The sequence below is a fragment of the Eurosta solidaginis genome, chromosome 1, assembly GCF_040869045.1.
Source record: "Eurosta solidaginis isolate ZX-2024a chromosome 1, ASM4086904v1, whole genome shotgun sequence".
NCBI lineage: Eukaryota > Metazoa > Arthropoda > Insecta > Diptera > Tephritidae > Eurosta > Eurosta solidaginis.
Genome location: NC_090319.1, coordinates 303,355,796 through 303,374,677, shown reverse-complemented (window position 1 = coordinate 303,374,677; position 18,882 = coordinate 303,355,796). Strand labels below are relative to the sequence as shown.

Genomic DNA, 18,882 nt, shown 5'->3' with positions numbered 1-18,882 from the left:
CTATAAATAAAGTTTTAATTGTAAAGATGGAAATTCGTGCTATTAGCGAGCTTTGGGCATTATTGGTCGCAGGGCTATTGTTTAGCAATATTTTATTAAAATATTTTTTTAAAAATAAACGATTGTTAATACACAAAGAAATATATTTGTAATATGACACTATTGTGAACATTTGATTCGAACTAACACTGCATTACCGGCAGCTGCTAACATTCGCCAGATGGCAGCACAAGCGCATGTAAGTTTTTATTCATAGATGATTGATTGATAGAACAGATTTCTGTTGATATTTGATATGAGAATTCGTATTTTGTTCCGCAAAATTCGCAAGGATCCGGCTAGTAGCATTAGATCCAACATAGTACATTTGTATAATGACAAGCAAATTACACTTTAGTGCCACACTTACACGTCAGTTCATATTAAATATGCCTAGGTCCTTCAGAGATCAGTTTAGGGGTTTTCGAAAGATTGCGTCGAAACCCGAAATGGGTTTTGTTATATAATATGTGGAAAAAGTACCAGTTTAAATATTTCGAAAATGTGCCAATAAAAGAACTAGTTCTTAAGTAGAAATCTTATATATTATTTCTAATTTCTGTTTTTATGTGCATGCCCCTTTTTTGCTCTTATTTGAAATCCAAATCTGTAAAAAAATTTGTGGTTGTAACGATGGAGATTCATGCTATTAGCGAGCTTTGGGCATTATTAATTGTAGTGTTTTTGTTAAGCTATATTTTGTTAAAATATTTTGTTAAAAATAAAAGATTGTGAGCACACAAATAAATCTATTTGTACTATGGCAGTATTTTGAATATTTGATTAGAACTAACACTGCATTGCCGGCAGTTGCTAACATTCGCGAGATGGCAGCGCAAGCGCATGCGGGTTTTTATTGATAGATGACTGCTTGATAAAACAGCTGATTTCTTTTGATATTTGATATGAGACTTTTGTATTTTGTATTTTTTTAGTTCGGAAGTATAGAAAAGGTAATGCAGAGAAAATAGCTTCCACCGCCTAGGACATCGCCATGTTAAATTCGCCAGTTGAAACCATGCAAAAGTGATTGAGGGCGAACTAGTAGTGGTTCCTAATGCAGTAGAAGCGCACAAGTTTTGAACAAGAGATTTCCCTACAGGAAGCTTCTTTTTCTTCAATTATATCCACGTATAAATCCACAACATCTTTTGCTACTTTCTTGTTCAAACAGGAAATAAGCGCACTTGTCTGAAATTATAAATATAAAATGCAGCATTTATAATATAGCACTTTTGCCTTTTCGCATTATTTCGTACATGATTGGATGTAAGAAAGCACGTTTGTAAAAGTATATCCACATTCCGATTCCAACGAACACGCAGCTTCAGGACATATCAGGCAAAAAGAGGGGCGCTTGCATTGCCTTTAATGCGTGTCATGAATTATAATTTCATTTGAACTCTACGCTTTCGAGTATCATAAATTACCTGCTGCATTTATTATAAAAGTAAAACAAAAAATATATAAATAAAAGCTGTGCAAAAATATACCCATAAAATATGGATATATTTTACTCAGCAGAGAAGCACAGTAAGGTAAAAATTTCAAATATATCTTTTGCGATATCTGAACAAACGGGTCTGACTTATGTATATTATTCATATACCCGTTGTCCAGTAGCGAGGGTGTTCGTTTTGCTTAGTTACTTTGCCGCTCATTAAAAGATACGGAAACGGCCACCTGGTAGCCGATGTCCAGACGATGCTTGGATTATGAAGGGAACACTTCTACGTGCTCCTAAATGGGGTCAGCAATGAAACGCCCAGGGAACATTATGAAAACGAGCTTGCAATCTATGTCTATTACAATGGAATAAATGATCCCCAACCGACTTTTACGAAGTAAGAAGAGCGGTAACCATATTAAAGTACACCGAGGCCGGGGCCCTGATGGGTTACCGCAGAGGTATTCAAATACGGCACATAGGAGCTGGTAAGGCGCAGGCGTCAACTTCTATGCGAAATTTTGTCGACAAGAAAGCCGATCCTGCAACCTATGCCAACTATAGAAAAACCAGCCGTCTTAGTATCGCATATAAGGTCCTGTTACTCACTTTATTGGACCCCAACGTAAATCGGCTGATTGGATCTTTTCAGTGCATCTTCAGACCTGATAAATCAGATTTTCAACGTGCGCAAAATACTGGAAAGGCCTGCTGCACATCACCTCTTCAACGTCGCTGTAAAATGACGTTGAGCAACTTACAGACAGAACTAGGAAGAACCTCTCCAAGCTGTTCGAAACTAAACGAGGTTTCATACGAGTTACACTCTATCGTAAAATTCATTTAATTTAATACTTAACCGGTCTGGGACGATGCTGACAATTTTGTTATTCGATCCCGCGCCGTAAGTTCTGCTTACTCCAAACTTGAAAGGAAGCGGAAAGATGTGTTGGATTGTGAATGACGAAAAAACGAGGTACCTGCTGTTATCAAGCCTCAATCACGCAGCAATTTTCAACCATAATTTAAAAATAGCAAAAGACTACGTTTATTTGAGAACCAGCGTGAACACAAACAACAATATATATATATATATAAATGCTTACAGTGTCGGCCCAGAAATAAGTAAATCCTACAAGCTGCCAGATTACTGCAGCGCTTTTCAAGCGGAAATTATAGCAGTGAAGAGAGCAGCAGAAATTCTGGAGGAAGCGTGTTTAAGCTGTAATCGCGTCAATATACATATTGATAGTCAGGCTGGGATTAAGGCAATAATCGCTCGCAGTACTTCATCAAGAAGTGTTCTGGAAAGCAAAGAAGCATTAGAAAAACTTCGCTCATGCGGAGCCATACATCTTTACTAGGGAATAGGAAGGGATAGAAGGTAACGAAAAGCCCGATGAGTTGGCAAGGGAAGGTGCAACTATCGCTGAGTCGCCGATAGATATCTCCATCCGTTTTGGAGAAATCAAAAGGAGACAGCAGTTGCATATGATCCATCAAGCAGGAAAGGCGTGGACAAAACACGGAGCTGCACAATTTCTAGGATTATGTGCAAAGCCTATGATATTAGACTCACTCTCTGAAGAGAGAAGGCTTAAGGCTCACGATGGGCATACTGATTTGAGACTGCCTAGCGTCACATGATTATAAGTTAGGCCCCGGCAGTAATAGCATGTGCAGGAAGTGTGAGTTGCAGGAAGAAACGATTGACCACGTTCTGTGTTCTTGTCCTGCGCTCGCCAGGTCAAGGCTCCAGCTATTAGGGGCAGCAGAGTTGCCAGATCTCGAGGCAGCAATTAAGCTGGGTCCTAGAAAACTGTTAGCATTTGCCAAGAGGACGGAGTTATTCTATAACATATGTCGTAACACCTGATTAGGGTTCTTCCGTTTGGTCGTAAAATAAATTCTGTTAACACTATGGACAAATTCGGTCTATGTGAGGTCTTTATTGGCCGGCCAATTCGAGCTAACCTAGCCTAACATTCGCCTTACTTGGCTCTCCTTGCAGTTGGTGAGTGCATCTGCGTACACATGGTGATCACATCACAACCCCTAGCTTAGAAAGCCTAACTGTAATATTAAAATCAGACATTCGCCGCTCTCTGACACAAACACACACAAACATACATACCTTATCCGATTTCGAAAACTCATAAACAAAATGTAGACATGCCAGCTATGAGTATAAAATACCAACGAATGAATAAAAACGAATTTGTAAGCTCGTATTTGTGCCCTTGTGTGAATCACAAAAATATTGAAGTACAATTTACAACAAATTGCATTTTATGCTTTAAAAGTAATCCTTATGCCATTGACTATTCCTCGAAATTATAACTGGATGCAGTATTTCGAAATAGAATTATGTTTTTATATGTAAATTGTGAAAACCAAATTCAACAGAAGCAGATGCAATGCTCAGTTAATTATTAAAACTTTGTATTTTAGTTGCAATTCATGTGGCACATAAAAGCTTATTAAATATTTTAATTTTTCTACCACCTAATTATAATATATTAAGATATTGTTAGGGATTTGAATGCGGTGTAGAATGAATGAAGCAAATGACTTCATAGTGATGTGTAAACCTCTATGCCCACGGTATGGATAATTTCACCATGTAAGCGTATGTGAAGTGTTTGAAAGTGGAATTCAAGGCGAATCCATACAATGTGATGGCAAAGCAAATTCAATCCAGGTCGCCGTGTAGAAGAATGTCAATTCAAAAGAAAGTTTACATTGATTTAGATTAACTAACTTATTGCTGTACAATGTGTTGTATGGAAAATAATCAAGAAGAAGCAATCAGCTGATGGGATAACAACGCGTGGTATTGAATTCGCCTTGCCTTATTGGTAATACAGAATGTAAGAATGGGTAATACAGAACTGTAGCGTTATGTGCGAGAAATGTACGTGGTAGAGTTGATATGAGCAAAATCAGAGAGGAAATTAGTTAATGGAAATTTTTAAAGGTAGAAAAACAAGTCGCTAATATTTGAAGGAAAAAACGAAATGGCAAAGGAAAAGGAGATGATGCAAAGAATAAGAAATAGAAGAAGAAGAGGTTAAAAAATGGATAACACTACACTAACTTCGACACAGATGAGAATGATAATAACGATGCTTATGATTATCGTCATGGTTACGGAAGTCAAGGAAAGATAAGGCTTTCGTTAGGAAAGAGTATCGATGAGTTGTCGATTTGTTTATTCTAAACTGTAAGTAGAGTAAAGTAACTTTTTCCAACAAATTTTTCTTTGAAATTAGTAGCAAAGTGAAAAGTAAAGTCCTCTCTCGGCAAACGACTTTCATACTTCTCGTACCCGTCCTTCGAAATATTTACGGCCTCGGATTACCATGCAAATTGAAAGAGACACACCTCCTTAATCTCTTAGTGCCAAATATTTGTTTTTTTAAGACTCATAAAATATGTACTTCCTCTAAGCGTGCGTCTATGTAAAATTTTAAAAATTCCGAAACATCACTATGCCCGTGGTGAATAGATGCTGTACAACTACAACGGCAATGTGAGCATATGAGAAAACAAATATCTACGCACACATCAACTCAGCAGCTAAGATCGTAGACAATATAACTCACACATATACATAGTAACAAAGAGCGCAGAAGATATAACTCACATGCACAAAGCGAAAATGAGCGTAGACGGTATGACTTAGGTTAAGTTTATGATCGAACGTAATTGCATCGCGCGATGCGACGAGAATCGCTGTTAGCGCTAAATTATATTAGTTCATATGGAGATGTTTATGACAAAGCGATTTAGCGTAAAGCGAATTGAGCGATTACAAGTGACAAAAGCGACGAAAATTTGCAACCAAAATATTTTGATTCAGTTGAGCGAAATTACCGAAACAATATGGATGTTTTTATTGAAAAGGTACGTGACAAGCAGTGTTTGTGGAAGATTACGACAATCGCGATTTGATGCACTTGATATTTTTTTCTTATGTATATTTTTTAAATATTTTTTTCGTAACAAATAGCTATTTTCTAATAATAAAATTTTACAAGTTAGTGTGCCCATGTTGCTTTCCCTACACTGCCACAGCGTGAACAAAAATATGTTGAGTTATATTGCTGAACATTTCATCGCTTGCGATTTCGCTCTACTATAAACACTCAATCGCCAGTGATAACGCTAGCGAAAATGTAACAAGCGATGGAGAGTTTCTCGTCGCAACGCATGATGCGATTACGCTCGATCATAAACTTAGCCTTGCTCGTGTGCATAGAAGGCAACAGCGAATATGTGATGCGGCAGATAGAAAATAAAAATAAACATTAATCGAGGAGGCTTTTCTCGAAAACCTAGACTATGGGAGGAATAGACGAATAAAGAAAATGAGAGTATTAAATCAGCGCTATCTGAGGAATAATCAATCAGTTTGATTTTATCACGTTGCAAGTAAAATTGTGATATTATACTACTACCATAGTAGTGCTGAAAAAAAAAAAAAACATTTTGTTCATTCGTCATTTCAGTGCATGATTCAATTACTAGAGGTTTGTTCTTCAATGACGGCAGAGCTTTGACACTCCCAAATTGAAAAATCTGGACGAGTTGCTTTTACGAAGTAAGGAAACCGGGTAATAATTAAATCCCCTTTAACGAAAATTGTAGTAGAAAAGTACCTTTAGTAGTTACTACTAAGTAGGATATTAGTAGTGATAATAAATTTGTAAATGCCAATAGGTTTTGGAGGAAAAAATTAATTTTCTACTAAATATTTCGTGAATTGAAGAAAAGCTATGTCGGTTTAGAATTTTATTCAAAAATACAATATATCAAAATTTGTTTCGAAAACTCCCTATATGAGCATAAGTTCAATGCATTTTGACATAAGAGGGAGTTAATGAAAAGCATTCTGACGCGTTCTTCAATCTAATTCTAATAAAGGGCGTTTTTGTGACAAATCATGAAATAGGAAGTTTTTGAAAAATATTTTGAGATATATTATTATATTGAAAAGGCACCCGACATGGTCTAACAAAAAAAAAAAAAATAAAAGAATATGGCTTATTGTGTTAGAACTTCATATTCCGGTCTTGACTATGACAGAAGAATTCAGATTTTATGCGGTCCTGCAACACAAGGAGTATTCACCTTTTTATTCTGAAATTTCGGAAAGCTCCTTTACGTCAAGTATTCATGGAAGTGTTCCGGATAAACCGTTAATTTAGAATACTCGGAACACGTTCGTTTGATACTACCTCACGAGGTCCGAATATACATAATATTCAAAATATAAACCGATTCCCCAAATTCTTAAATGGAGACGAATGTTTCGAACATACGAAATGAATAAGTTAACGTGCTCAATGAGTACATTTCCTTATGGCATCTTCATTATTTAGTAATGCCATTTTTACGTGAATCGATTTACTAGTCGAGTTTTTGACGTCGAACGATGAATTTTGAGGTGTTTTAGGTTTCGTTTGTTCACAGGTTTATGGAAGTGCGCGATTCTTTGGTGTCCGTACTTTTCATAAAACGCATGTTCAGCCACACTAATAGATCATGGCATAGTTAATAAATTCATCATACAATTAAAATAAATGTTCTAAGGAATTATGCAATTTAGTACTTTTCGGGTATTTGTAAACTGATTGCTTCCTATTTCGCAAAGAAACAACACAGTTAACGGATGTCAATTCGATTTGGGAGCAAAATGGCTGCAATTGTCAAAAAATTTGTCTGTCGAGCAAACCTCTTGTGATTGAATCATGATTTCAGTGATTCGAAAAATAACAGAAGGTAACTAAATAATCGAAAAGTCTTAAGTTTAAAAAATATACTTTTGAATTCATGTGCCAGATAAAAACATATTTTGTTCACAAAACAATCAAGCAGATAAACTGTTTAAGTGACTTAAACTATGAACATTTTTCTTTCGTTTGTTTCATTAGCCATTGAGTGTGCTTGTAATTCTCGACTGGTTACTAAAATATTCTAAAGACATAGTTTAAATTTTTATGTCAAATCGGGGGTTTTTCCTAGCAAAATAAAGTGGGTCACACCGCAGCCAATACCTCAGAGCTCACAGTGCTTGCCCCCAATAAATACATACAAAAGTGTAACAGGTGCATAGCGACCTCTGTTCTTCTACAAGAATAAAAAAATAAAATAAACATATAAAATAACACAAAGTCCACTAAAATAACAAATACGTAATGTAAATTTAAAAAACTATTCGCCCGCCGAATCACCAAAGCTTAGACATAAACAAAAAGGTTTATATAAAAAATAGCCCTTAGTGATTTCCAATCCATGTTGTCGACGAACATTAACTTTTTTTCTTCAATGAAAGACTACATTATAAGACTAAAAATTTAACATACATACATATGTATCCTGTATATCTATTGTAATGCAGCAAAGACCCTTTTCTATAAGAATTAGTATGAGCACCACTAACATGTTAAAAAGCTCCATTTAAACAAATGAAATTAATCCATATCACAAAGATATACTATGCTCAATATATTACATACATACATGGGTTAAACAAAGTGTTTATACATTTATCTTCATTTTCCACTATTTATCAACAAAAGTAGTGTGCACTTTCACAATAATGAAAAAAGATAAAAAGAAACTACAGAAAAAAATGTGTTCACAAAAATAGCAGCATCATTCAAAAACAAAGGAATGAAGTGTTACGCACTCACCATTCATGCATGTAGGGTAGCCCTTTGTGCAAAACATGCATATGTTTTTGCTATTGTTGTTTTTGTGCTTTGTTATCACTATTCAGGTGAACATATCTGTACTCAAAGGCTATAGTTGGACAATAAAACTTGCGTTTTATATAAGTATATAAGTAAACTCATACATACATATAGAAGCGCGCAGAAAAATAGCAGTAGCAATTTTGATCAAAGTTCTTGACAAAGAAATCTTTTTTTTTTTTTGTATTTTCGCTGTTTTAAGAAAAAGCTTCTATGAATTGTATAACTAAAGCTACCAATCTAAACAACGTTTTCGAAAAAATGCGAAAATTTCCAACTTTTTATTTCACGTTCTCTAAACTTTTTTTTTTTTTTTTTTTGAGTTTGCAACCGTGTATCCCAAACAATTTTATTTTAATAAAATGCAAGTCATAGGTTTCTCAGAACTCGTATTGAATTTATACAATTTTTTTCCCGAACGGCGTTTCAAACAAAGTGTGACATTTATGTGATACACCCAACAATTTTAACGAAAATGCGTTTAAGTTGGTAACAAAACTCTCATTCGCCTTTCATATATGACATTTATGCCAGATTCTAACGAGTTCAAATGCTATTAGGGATGGGCGCGAGTTCACCTAAATTTTATTCCACTGGAAATTTCCAGCACTGCTATAATTAGGAAATAATCTGTCGAAACTGTGCGAGTGTGTTTGACAGCTTAAACTGTTTGTTTTTAGGAAGAATTACAAAATCTCAAAATTTGCGATTTTTTCGTATGTTTTAATAATAGAAGTGGCCTCGGGCGATCGAAGAAATACATCTTTAGGCAACAATGCAATATGTGGCAAATCAGCTAAAAATCCTTTTTTGCGCGGGCTTCTTGGAGCATAATATTATGAAAAAGAACGTTTGCCCTCACCTCATGTTGTCAAAGCAATACCGTGGCAAGATTAAGCATATCCTCAATATCTCTTTTGTTGAGTCCACCCGACCAATGTGTGTTTATTGTATTTCACATTTGTTCCACAAGGAACTGCGACCATCAGCCAATCATCAGCGGAGCCATTTTGGGTTGATCGTCACCGTGTCCTACATAGAATCGCCATTGAAACCAAAACCTGCCACTACCCACACGTTCTGCCAAGCATATTTCATGCACACACATCAATTTGTTATACAAATAAAAACAAAATAAAATATCAATAATTTTATTGTTTTTAAAATTTGACATCTGAATTTAGATCGAAAAGTATGCTGAAAAAAGTGAAGAAAAAAATTTTTTTTTGAACTGCTTTACCGACACTTTCTGTGATTTATGTTTTTTTTTTCATGTAGCAGTTTAGCCAAACTCGCACCCAGCCTAACTTTCTGTTTGATAAATTTTTTATCAGCACCAAAATTGTTTTTCGAAAGCAATCCCCCAGTATTCGTATACCCAACTTTACATATGCACAGGTATTACAGGTTAAATCTGATAACGTCGGATGCAATGGTATAAAGGGTCGAGATATAGATATGCCTCGGTATATCAATATTATCGGTGTCCAAAAATATTTTGATAAGGCCAAAACCGTATGTATGACCGTCCACGGTTAACGTTTTTGATAAAATTTGCTTTAAGATATGTTTAGAAATCTAGCTCATTACACACTATTAACCTTCATGTATCCGTTAATCACAAGGCCTTCCCAGCGCAACATATAGCTTCTCCAACCCAATTGTCAACCTCACCTACCCGTGGCGAATCATGTTTCATTAACAGCCGCAGCTCTGGCGACCCCACCCCCTATATCCAAGAGGAACTAGGGGGTGGGGAGGGCGGTATGGCCTAGAAGGTTTAATGTGGTGGTACAAATCGTTCACAAAGCCTTTGGGGAGTGTGTTTATCGTTAATACAACAACAGTAGCAAATAAAAAAAAGCAAAGTTAAATAAAAGTTTCCTAAAAAGCAAGCCGCAAGGTTTACAATAGCTTCCTTAATATCATTGATGTATATTGTAACGATTTTCCGCAATTCCTTATCATATTTGGTTTCTGGATGAAACGGTTTCAGCGTTGTGCCATCATCAGTGCAAATTTTTGTTCTGATCTCTTATTGTCGTTTGTTTTGTATTTATATTTCATAGGTAAATGAGCAGGTATTGTCAAAAGGGATGTTAGTTTTATATACTACGTGTTCATTCAGTATTGAGGGTGGTTTTTACTGATCGATTTGTGTAGATGACTGAGGCAGGTAGAAGTCAGCAATTCTAGTACGTTAACCTTCTTTGTGTGTTAGTTTTTTGGGTGCGTTTATATGTTATTGTGTGTTCGTCCGTTGTACCTTTGTCTATACTTGGTTTTTTTGTAAACAGGTTTTAAGGTTTAAATATTGTGTTAGAAATTGTGTTTGTCACTGATGAGGGCACAACGACGCAACCGATTTGTCTCGAAACCAAATTTAACAAGGGATGATGGAAAATCGTTTCAATAATCATCAATTTACCACCTTGTGTGAAAACCAAAATGAGTCCTAGATAACATTTCTGAGTCCATTTGGTGCATAAAATCATTGAAACTATTATTATCTGACCACCATAATCTAAAAATACCACCCCATACCAGGTAGTCTGCATTTGTAGACATTATAAAAAGTATATGGAAAATTTCATAACAATGTTGACCCTAACTTGTCGAAACATAATTTTTTCATCTTCTTCTACTACCAGCATACTCGAGGCTTTTACTTTGTCGATAGTATGATGACTTAGCTGAACTTCGTAGCTCCCGACTATGTATCTGAGTGCTCTAGGGTATACCACCCACAACGATCTGTCTTTAAGAGGGCGGCAGGATTTTAGTGAAAAGTAATTGCATCTAACTATTGAATGATTTGCAGCTACAGAGTAGACTCAGCTTTGTTTAAGTAAATACAATCTTCCCAATTATGTTGACGAACCTTCGGCACCCTAACACCAAGATTTTAGAAAAAAATGTTTCAATTAGAAACAAGTTTTTCTAAGCGGAGTCGACCCTCGGCAGTGATTTGGTAAACACTCAGAGCGTATTTCTGTCATGAAAAGCTTCTTAGTGAAAATTCATCTGCCTTGCGAATATCGATCAGAGTCCAATCCCGCCGATTTGTAGGGAAAGTAAATGAAAAAAAATCTGCCTGAATCTAGTCGGAATAGGCGTACCCTTAGCAGTAGCAAAGGAGAATATCCAAAGCTTCTACTTGAAGAAAGCACAAACAGAGTGAAATTACATCACCACCTGTGCAATATCAAAATCCATTTGCCAAACTATGATAGAAAGAGGACAAGAAGTCTTCTGAACAAATCCAGGGCTAACACACGCAAACTGATAGCAGTCTGCACCAGTTATTGAGCAGTAGGTACGCATGCGGAAAAGATAGGCGTTCCGTATAACGAATACTGCAGAAGTTGCAAAGATCCAAATGCCAGGGAGACAGTAGAACACTTTATGTGTAAATGCCCAGCTCTAGCTAGAGTCCGGGCAAGGTTTCTTGCAACCCCGTTTTTAGAAGACTTCAGAGGGTTATCTGTGATAACAATCCGGAATATTCTTAATTTTATCAACAACTCTGGGTGGTTGTAATATATTGACCGTAACATTCCGTAGGTTTTTAGACGACATCAAAACGGCTTTAAACAGCTACTTGGGCCACCAGGATCGCAGCCATTTCACCTACCAACCTACCTAGTCGGAGGTAAATCGTGCCAAATATGTACTCAGGCCGGACCACACATCTTTACTGGTTTCCCGGTAATAAAAGGATAGAAGTTAACGAAAACGACGATGAGTTGGCAAAGGAGGATGCAAAACTCGCTGAGTCGACGATAGACGTACCAGTCCATTTGGAAGAAATCAAAAGGAGACAGGAGTTGCTTATTATCCATCAAGCAGGTAGGGCGTGAACAAAAGCGCGGGGCTGCAAAATTTCTAATATCATGTGCAAAGCTTACGATATTAGACTCGCAAAGTGGCCCACGATGGGCATACTGACTGGACACTGCTTTCCGACGTCACATGCTTATAACTTAGGCCTCGTCAGTAACAGCAAGTGTAGGAAGTGTGAGCTTCAGAAATAAAGGATTGATCACGTCCTGTGTTCGTGTCCTGCGCTCGCTAGGTCAAGGCTCCAGCTATTAGTGGCGGCAGAGTTGCCAGATCTTGAGGCAGCGATTAAGCTTGGTCCTAGAAAACTGGTAGTATTTGCCAAGAGGATGGTGTTATCCTATAACATATGTCCTCGCAACTTATTGGGGTTCTTCCGTTTGGTCGTCAAACAAATTCTGGTAACACAATGGACGCATTCAGTCTATGTGAGGTCTTTATTTACCGGCCAGTTCAACCTAACCTACGTACTCGTGGAACAGGCTGAAAGCACCGTTTACGGTCGAGATGAATTTGCTATTCAAATGTTACACTTTTCTTCGTGTTAGATATATTCGAAATTGTAAAAATTCAAAACCCTCATAAGTAAAGACACATGTACAGATTTGACAAAATACTGGCATATGCCGACGTTAAACTCCACCGATCTACCATTAAACACGTTAACAATTTTGACTGGTATTAATTAATCTTGTGCACGTCAATTATAATTAAAAAGAAATTAATTGCATTATATTAGAAATATGGCATCGAACTGAAAACGACGGCTGTTTATATTTTGGTAAATTTGTTTACATATGTATTAGTGATGACGATTTCGGTGTTTTTTTATGTACCGATAATTGGGCTGTAATCCCGCACTTGTTAAAAACTACATTTTAATAACTTATTTTGTTTTGTGGATATTCCGAAAATGAGGTTTATTGAAACGACTCTCGGTCATCCCTTATCAAATTTTTTTTGGAGACCGGTTTCAGTGTTGTGCCATAATCAGTGTCGAGAAAATCGACAAGGGATGACGGAAAATCGTTCCAATATACACCACGTTTTAATAACCATTTTAGAAAAAAAACAAAAATAAAATAAATGAAAAAAAGTTTTTGGCAAGATTTTTGCAAATTATTTCTAAATAGTTTTCGAGATACTATTGTCTCAAGCCGACAAAAATCCAAATAAATACTGCAGCCAGAGACAGGACTATACATTCTGAAAGGTTTCGATTAAAAATAAACATATGAATTACCATAACTTGTGTTTTTGTATTATATTTATGTGCAAGTAAGTGTACTTGCAGTGGTCCATTTTCCGCAGGTCAACTTCACTTTGAAACAATTTTCACCATTCGTCTGAAGAGCCTCTACTAAATTTCAAACAAATCGTACGATTTATTCAAAGAGGCTGGTCACCAGTCCACCAAAGAAATGTTTCTCAAGCAAATCGCGACATAAATTTGGTTTATTACACAAGGTCGGGCCCTTGTACACTTTCTTGAAAGAAAAAAAAAAAGTACCCCTGTACCAAACTTCAAGCATTTCGTACCATTACGTATTTTATTATGTACCAAAGTTCAAGCAATTTTCCTGAGCTCAACTTCACTTTGGAACAATTTTCACTATTCGTTTGAAGAGCCTCTACTAAATTTCAATCAAATCGTTCAATACGATTAATTCGAATAGGCCGGCCACAAGTCCACCTCATCGAACGATATTTCTCTTATATAAGCTAGGCAAAGTGGTCCCGTGCGCCAAATCTCAAGCAAGTCGCAACATAACTACAGTTTTTTACAAAAGGCCGGGCCCTGGTACAATTTCTTGGAAGAAAAGTTTCTCAAATTATTAACTAGTCCAGAAATTACCCCTGTATCAAACTTCAAGCAATTCGTATAAATAATTAATAGTTTTTTTTTTTAGACTAGGTCGACCACTGGTCCACTTCCCGGAAAGAAAAGAAATAAGACGAATCAAATTGTGAAACTATACCATTTTTGAATATTCTGGAAAACTCAGACAATTTTCCTTAAAATCGATGCAGTCATTTTAGGGGAGTTCAGTCGCAAACACACTCACAGAAAAAATATATATCTATGGCAATTTCGCACCACTTAGCTTAAGTAAAAATATTTGCAATTAATTTTTATATAACATAGAAGCATCTCATCGTTGTGACCTCTTATATCTTGTAGCAGACATCCAGTGATAAGATTATGAAAAAAAAAATATGTGGAGACCTTCATCGTATCTTTGTTAAGAAGGTGAAATATCACTTTAACTTTAACTCGCGATATTTTTCTTTTTTTGTCAAATTGCCACAGAAATATAAAGATAAATGAAAATTCCTATTTTCATCAAAACCCATAAGAAATCTATGTAGGCTAAATTTCGGGACAACCCGCTATCATTTTATTGAACTTTCAGCTCCCGGGAAGCAAAACATCCTGAAAATCATCATCTCTAGTTCGTGTTCATGACGTATAGGTATATTAATGAATATTTTATCGTTTATACGCGCATTCATGGACAGATATGTAAATAAAAAAGAAAATTTTGAAAAGTATCACAGCGGTCAATACACATTAGTGTGCGTCATATTTTTCAGAGTTAAGAAACAAAGACAGAATGTGCCTAGAATAACTCTTTGTCGGTTTTAAATATAATTTTTTCATAAATAGGTAGAATCAATTTACCAACGGATTCAGAAAACTGCAAGAAAGCTCTCATCGCAGAGCAAAGAAACTAAATGTTTAAGATACGTACGCTCAACTCTTAAATATATAACTAAATTTTGAACAACAACAAAAACATCAAGATAAACAGTTGAAATAGAAAATAGCCACGCATACTACACAATAATGAGAGCGTATGACATTATATGAAGCTCAGATATGCAGATATTATAACCTGAGCAAATATGAGAAACAGAGATGATAAACAAATAAGCAGCTACTTAAAAATATGGTTCGCTAAAAATCTACACCTTGCGAGAAATAAGCGAACCAGGCAAACGAGAATATAAAAACAGTTCAGTTGAAGTTGTTGTGAATCAGTTTGATTTTAAAACGTTGTGAGTGAAGCATGCGAGTTATGTAATTGTTAAATACGACTACCATAGTAGTGTTGCAAACAAAGAACATTGTGCTATACTGAGTATGTAAGTTATTTATTCGCCAGTTCACGGAAGGTGCCAACTAATAAATAATATCTTAAGATTCGCCACAATATTAAGCTGCTACTTTTATCAGAAGGCAAGCTTTTGCAACTTGTAGAATGACAAGCACAAATTTTTGTTTGAGAACATACCACAGCCAATTTTAATGGGTACCGTCCAGTCAGTTTTAATGAGTACCGTAGCGTTAAGCCTCGACTATTGCTTCAACTTTTCCTTCATGTTTAGGACACCTCAAGAAATTTATAAATAGGAAATTCACTATAGCGTATTTTCTGAACAAATTTATCAAATTCCGCTTCATAATTGTTTCAAATGATATATAGCTTCGGAGCTGCATAAAAATATGTGCTCATTTAAATAAGGCACACCCGACTTGCACGCAAGCATTCATATATAGATATATGTATGTTATTTTCTGAACAAATCCTTTCAACCACAAATATTTATCTGAAAAGCAATCAATTATATTAACGGAAATATTCGAAAATCTAAGCCAAATCAGACGCATGAGCTATGAGTATTTGCGCGTAATTGCTGTTGTTGTTATTTACTTAATTACCTTTTAAAAATTTAGTAAAATAAATTTAGATTGATTAATTTGTTTTAATTAATATTTATAAAATAGTAATTAAACCTCGGTTGACATTTATGCAAATAGGGAATAGGTACTGATTTGAACGCATAAATAACTCATAAGAATGAACACATTATAAAAATAAAGTTTACGAGATTTTCATGCTTTACGAGTCTGAAGCTGACGGTTGAGTGCTCGCTTAAACTACGCTAAGCGAAAAGCAATTTTCATTTTCATCAACTTTAATAATTTTTCATAAGCAATTATTTTAATAGCTCTCTCTGCCATCAGTCTTACGAGGATTTTACGAGTTTGGATTAGTTGTCTTGTTGTCTTATGATATGTTTCCACCGAACCCAAAAATGTTTGGCAGCACTCTTATGCAAAATAGCTCTTGACAGAAATAAAATTTTTGGTATTTGCTTTTAAACTATAGATATTGAGGCTAAAATGCGTTTATATATTATCTTTCTTGACAATTTGGGATATGGCAAACACAGAGTTTGGGTTTGGTGAAAACGTAGTATTAAAAATTCCTAGGGTAACGAAAACTTTTGATGTACTTCTACACATTCCAACAGTAGATCTGGTGGAAAAGAACATAGCATTAACAACTGCAACAAGGCTAGTGCATCGGGGCAGCTTGACGCAGGCCATACAGCCATGGTAGTATATCGTCATCAATTACAGGACGCACATACTACCTGATTCCCTATCGGCACTTCTATGAGAGCTCTTAGAACCTCAATAGAGGTGGATGGCTCGAAAATGAGCGGTTAATTCGCGTATGAAGCCATAGACGTGTACAACGATGGTTCCAAAGTAGTAGATGGTTCCAAATACTGTGCTGATCGGGAAATAAATAAATCCTACACGCTTTCATATCGCTGTAGCATTTTTCAAGCGGAAGTAGTAGCGGGAACCAAAGCAGTAGAAACACTTGAAAGTAAAAAGCAGGCGTGACAAATTTTATATTGACAGCAAAGCAACAATCAAGGAAATAATTTTGCATTGCAAAACACCTGAAAGTATGTTAGAGTGTAAACGATCCCTGGAAAGAATCAGGGTAGGGACAAGCATACATCTTTATTAGGTCGCAGGGCATATTGGAATAGTTGCACATGATCGAACAAGCGGGATGGATCCAAGTGCGGAGCTTCAAAGTGTCGAAATGTGTAGGTCGTACAGTGGCCAGTGACAGCAGATGTAGGAAGTGCAGGTTGCAGAGGAAACGATAGAGAAAGTTTTGTGCCATTGTCCTGCGGTTAGCAGGGACAATAGTACAGCTGTCAGACCTAGAAGCAGCAATTGGCATAGGTTCTAGAAAGCTCCTGGTAGTTATTTTATAACATAGGAGCCGTTTTTTCAGTGTGGGCGTAAAACAAACTTCTGGTACCACAATGGACTCATTCAGTCTATGTGAGGCTAGCGCGGACCGGCCATTTCAACCTTACCTTACCTAGTGGGGTAATATATTTCCATTTCTTGGTATCAAATGAACGCATTGAACATATCATGCTACCAGACGACCTCTTGAAATACATTTAAGACACCGGTGTGTATGTTGAAAAAAAAAAAAAATTGTTTGGCTTGGGTTCATTTAAATTTATCATTATATGTATATCAAATGAAAATCGTTCAATTTTTAATATTTTAGGCCTCAGTCTGAAAAGTGGAAAACATACGCTTATGATATGCAAAACAGTTTATGTCTAAGATCTGCTTTTACTGAACGGATAAAAGTTTACGGCTCATATATTGGAAGAAGTTTTCATTAAATACTACGCTGTTGGACTTTTATATTACCTTGATATGTATCATCGGAAGGTTTTTAAAAAGCTACTACGCTTTTGTGGATAAACTTGTTTGAACATACCTGCAATGAAATAAAATATAGAAGAAGAAATTAATCAAAGTATACTGTGTATTTGAATGAGTTTGTAAAATATAACGTAAGTTTTCTCAAAGACTAAGATAGGCTCAGTCCACCTTAAGGAGATTCCTACTGAATAAAAGCACATTGAATTTTCACGTAACCCTAATAACTACGAAATGAATACCTGGACAGTATTTATGTATGAGTGTTTATCGCGAGATCAGTGTGAACTATCACCTTTGATAATCAAAGAATGGCGACAATGTAGACTGGAGTGTCGGTAATAACTGCGTCTTTGCGGCATCAGCTCCCACCTTCTAAACTGAGAAGACGGTGGTACTGTCACACTCACTGAACGCAACCTCTTGCATAGTTACATACTTTATAAAAAGGTGCTATAACGGGATATTGAATACAGATCTGTGGGCTTTTGGGTAGCGCAGCGATAGCTAATCATACTCACACATATGCCAAAGCTCGGAACTAAAACTAAGGAAAGAGGGTCGAGTCGTTATAAAGTAGCGAACTGCATAATACAGCGGTGACGCTGGGCAAGTTACGGCTGTAGTCCTCCATCAGATAGCTAGTGACATAAGGGATATATGTATCTACTTTGAAGGTGACAAAAAAACAATGTGTTAATCTGACACTCTAGGGAGTTTCCATTGACCATTGACCAACAATATGTTGTTTTGTTACGGGCTCATAATCGAAAGCGAAAGTACTATCGATGTGTTATCGAATTTTATAATAAAGTTCCATCGATATCAGTTTCATAAGAAACCGATGGATATTCGAAAACAAGTCAGTAACACATCGATATCAAATTGGTGATACTCTGATGTTAAATCGATTAATTTTTGATAACAAACCTAAAAACTTTAGTAAAAAACTCGATAAAAAGCCGGTGGACAGTCGATAACATTTTGATAACAAATCGATTTTTTTCGATGACATATCGATAAGTTATCTATAGGCCTTCGATAATAAATGAATAACTTTAAATAACGATTCGATGTCTTCGCGTTTACAAATCGACAACAAGTCGATTACACATTCGTAAGATTCTGAAAAAAAATACAAGGCACATATCAATAAATTTTGGATAAAAGATAGACATAAAATCGATAATCTTTCGATAACAAACCAATAACTCATCGATAATAAATTGTTAACTGATTGT

The 18,882-nt window shown here is 35.9% G+C and overlaps 1 protein-coding gene across 10 annotated transcripts in view; it reads right to left on the bottom strand.

The window, feature by feature from the left end:
* The window catches only part of LOC137237551 (uncharacterized), a 1,245,508-nt gene that overhangs the window by 664,374 nt on the left and 562,252 nt on the right, over nt 1–18,882 (bottom strand). For 4 of the 10 annotated variants that reach the window (XM_067761308.1, XM_067761311.1, XM_067761310.1 and 1 more), the window contains one exon: nt 17,630–17,699. The exons of the other annotated variants lie outside the window; for them this stretch is intronic. The gene's annotated coding sequence lies outside the window, so the exon portion shown is untranslated. The remainder of the gene's footprint in view (nt 1–17,629; nt 17,700–18,882) is intronic. 10 annotated transcript variants of the gene reach the window in all.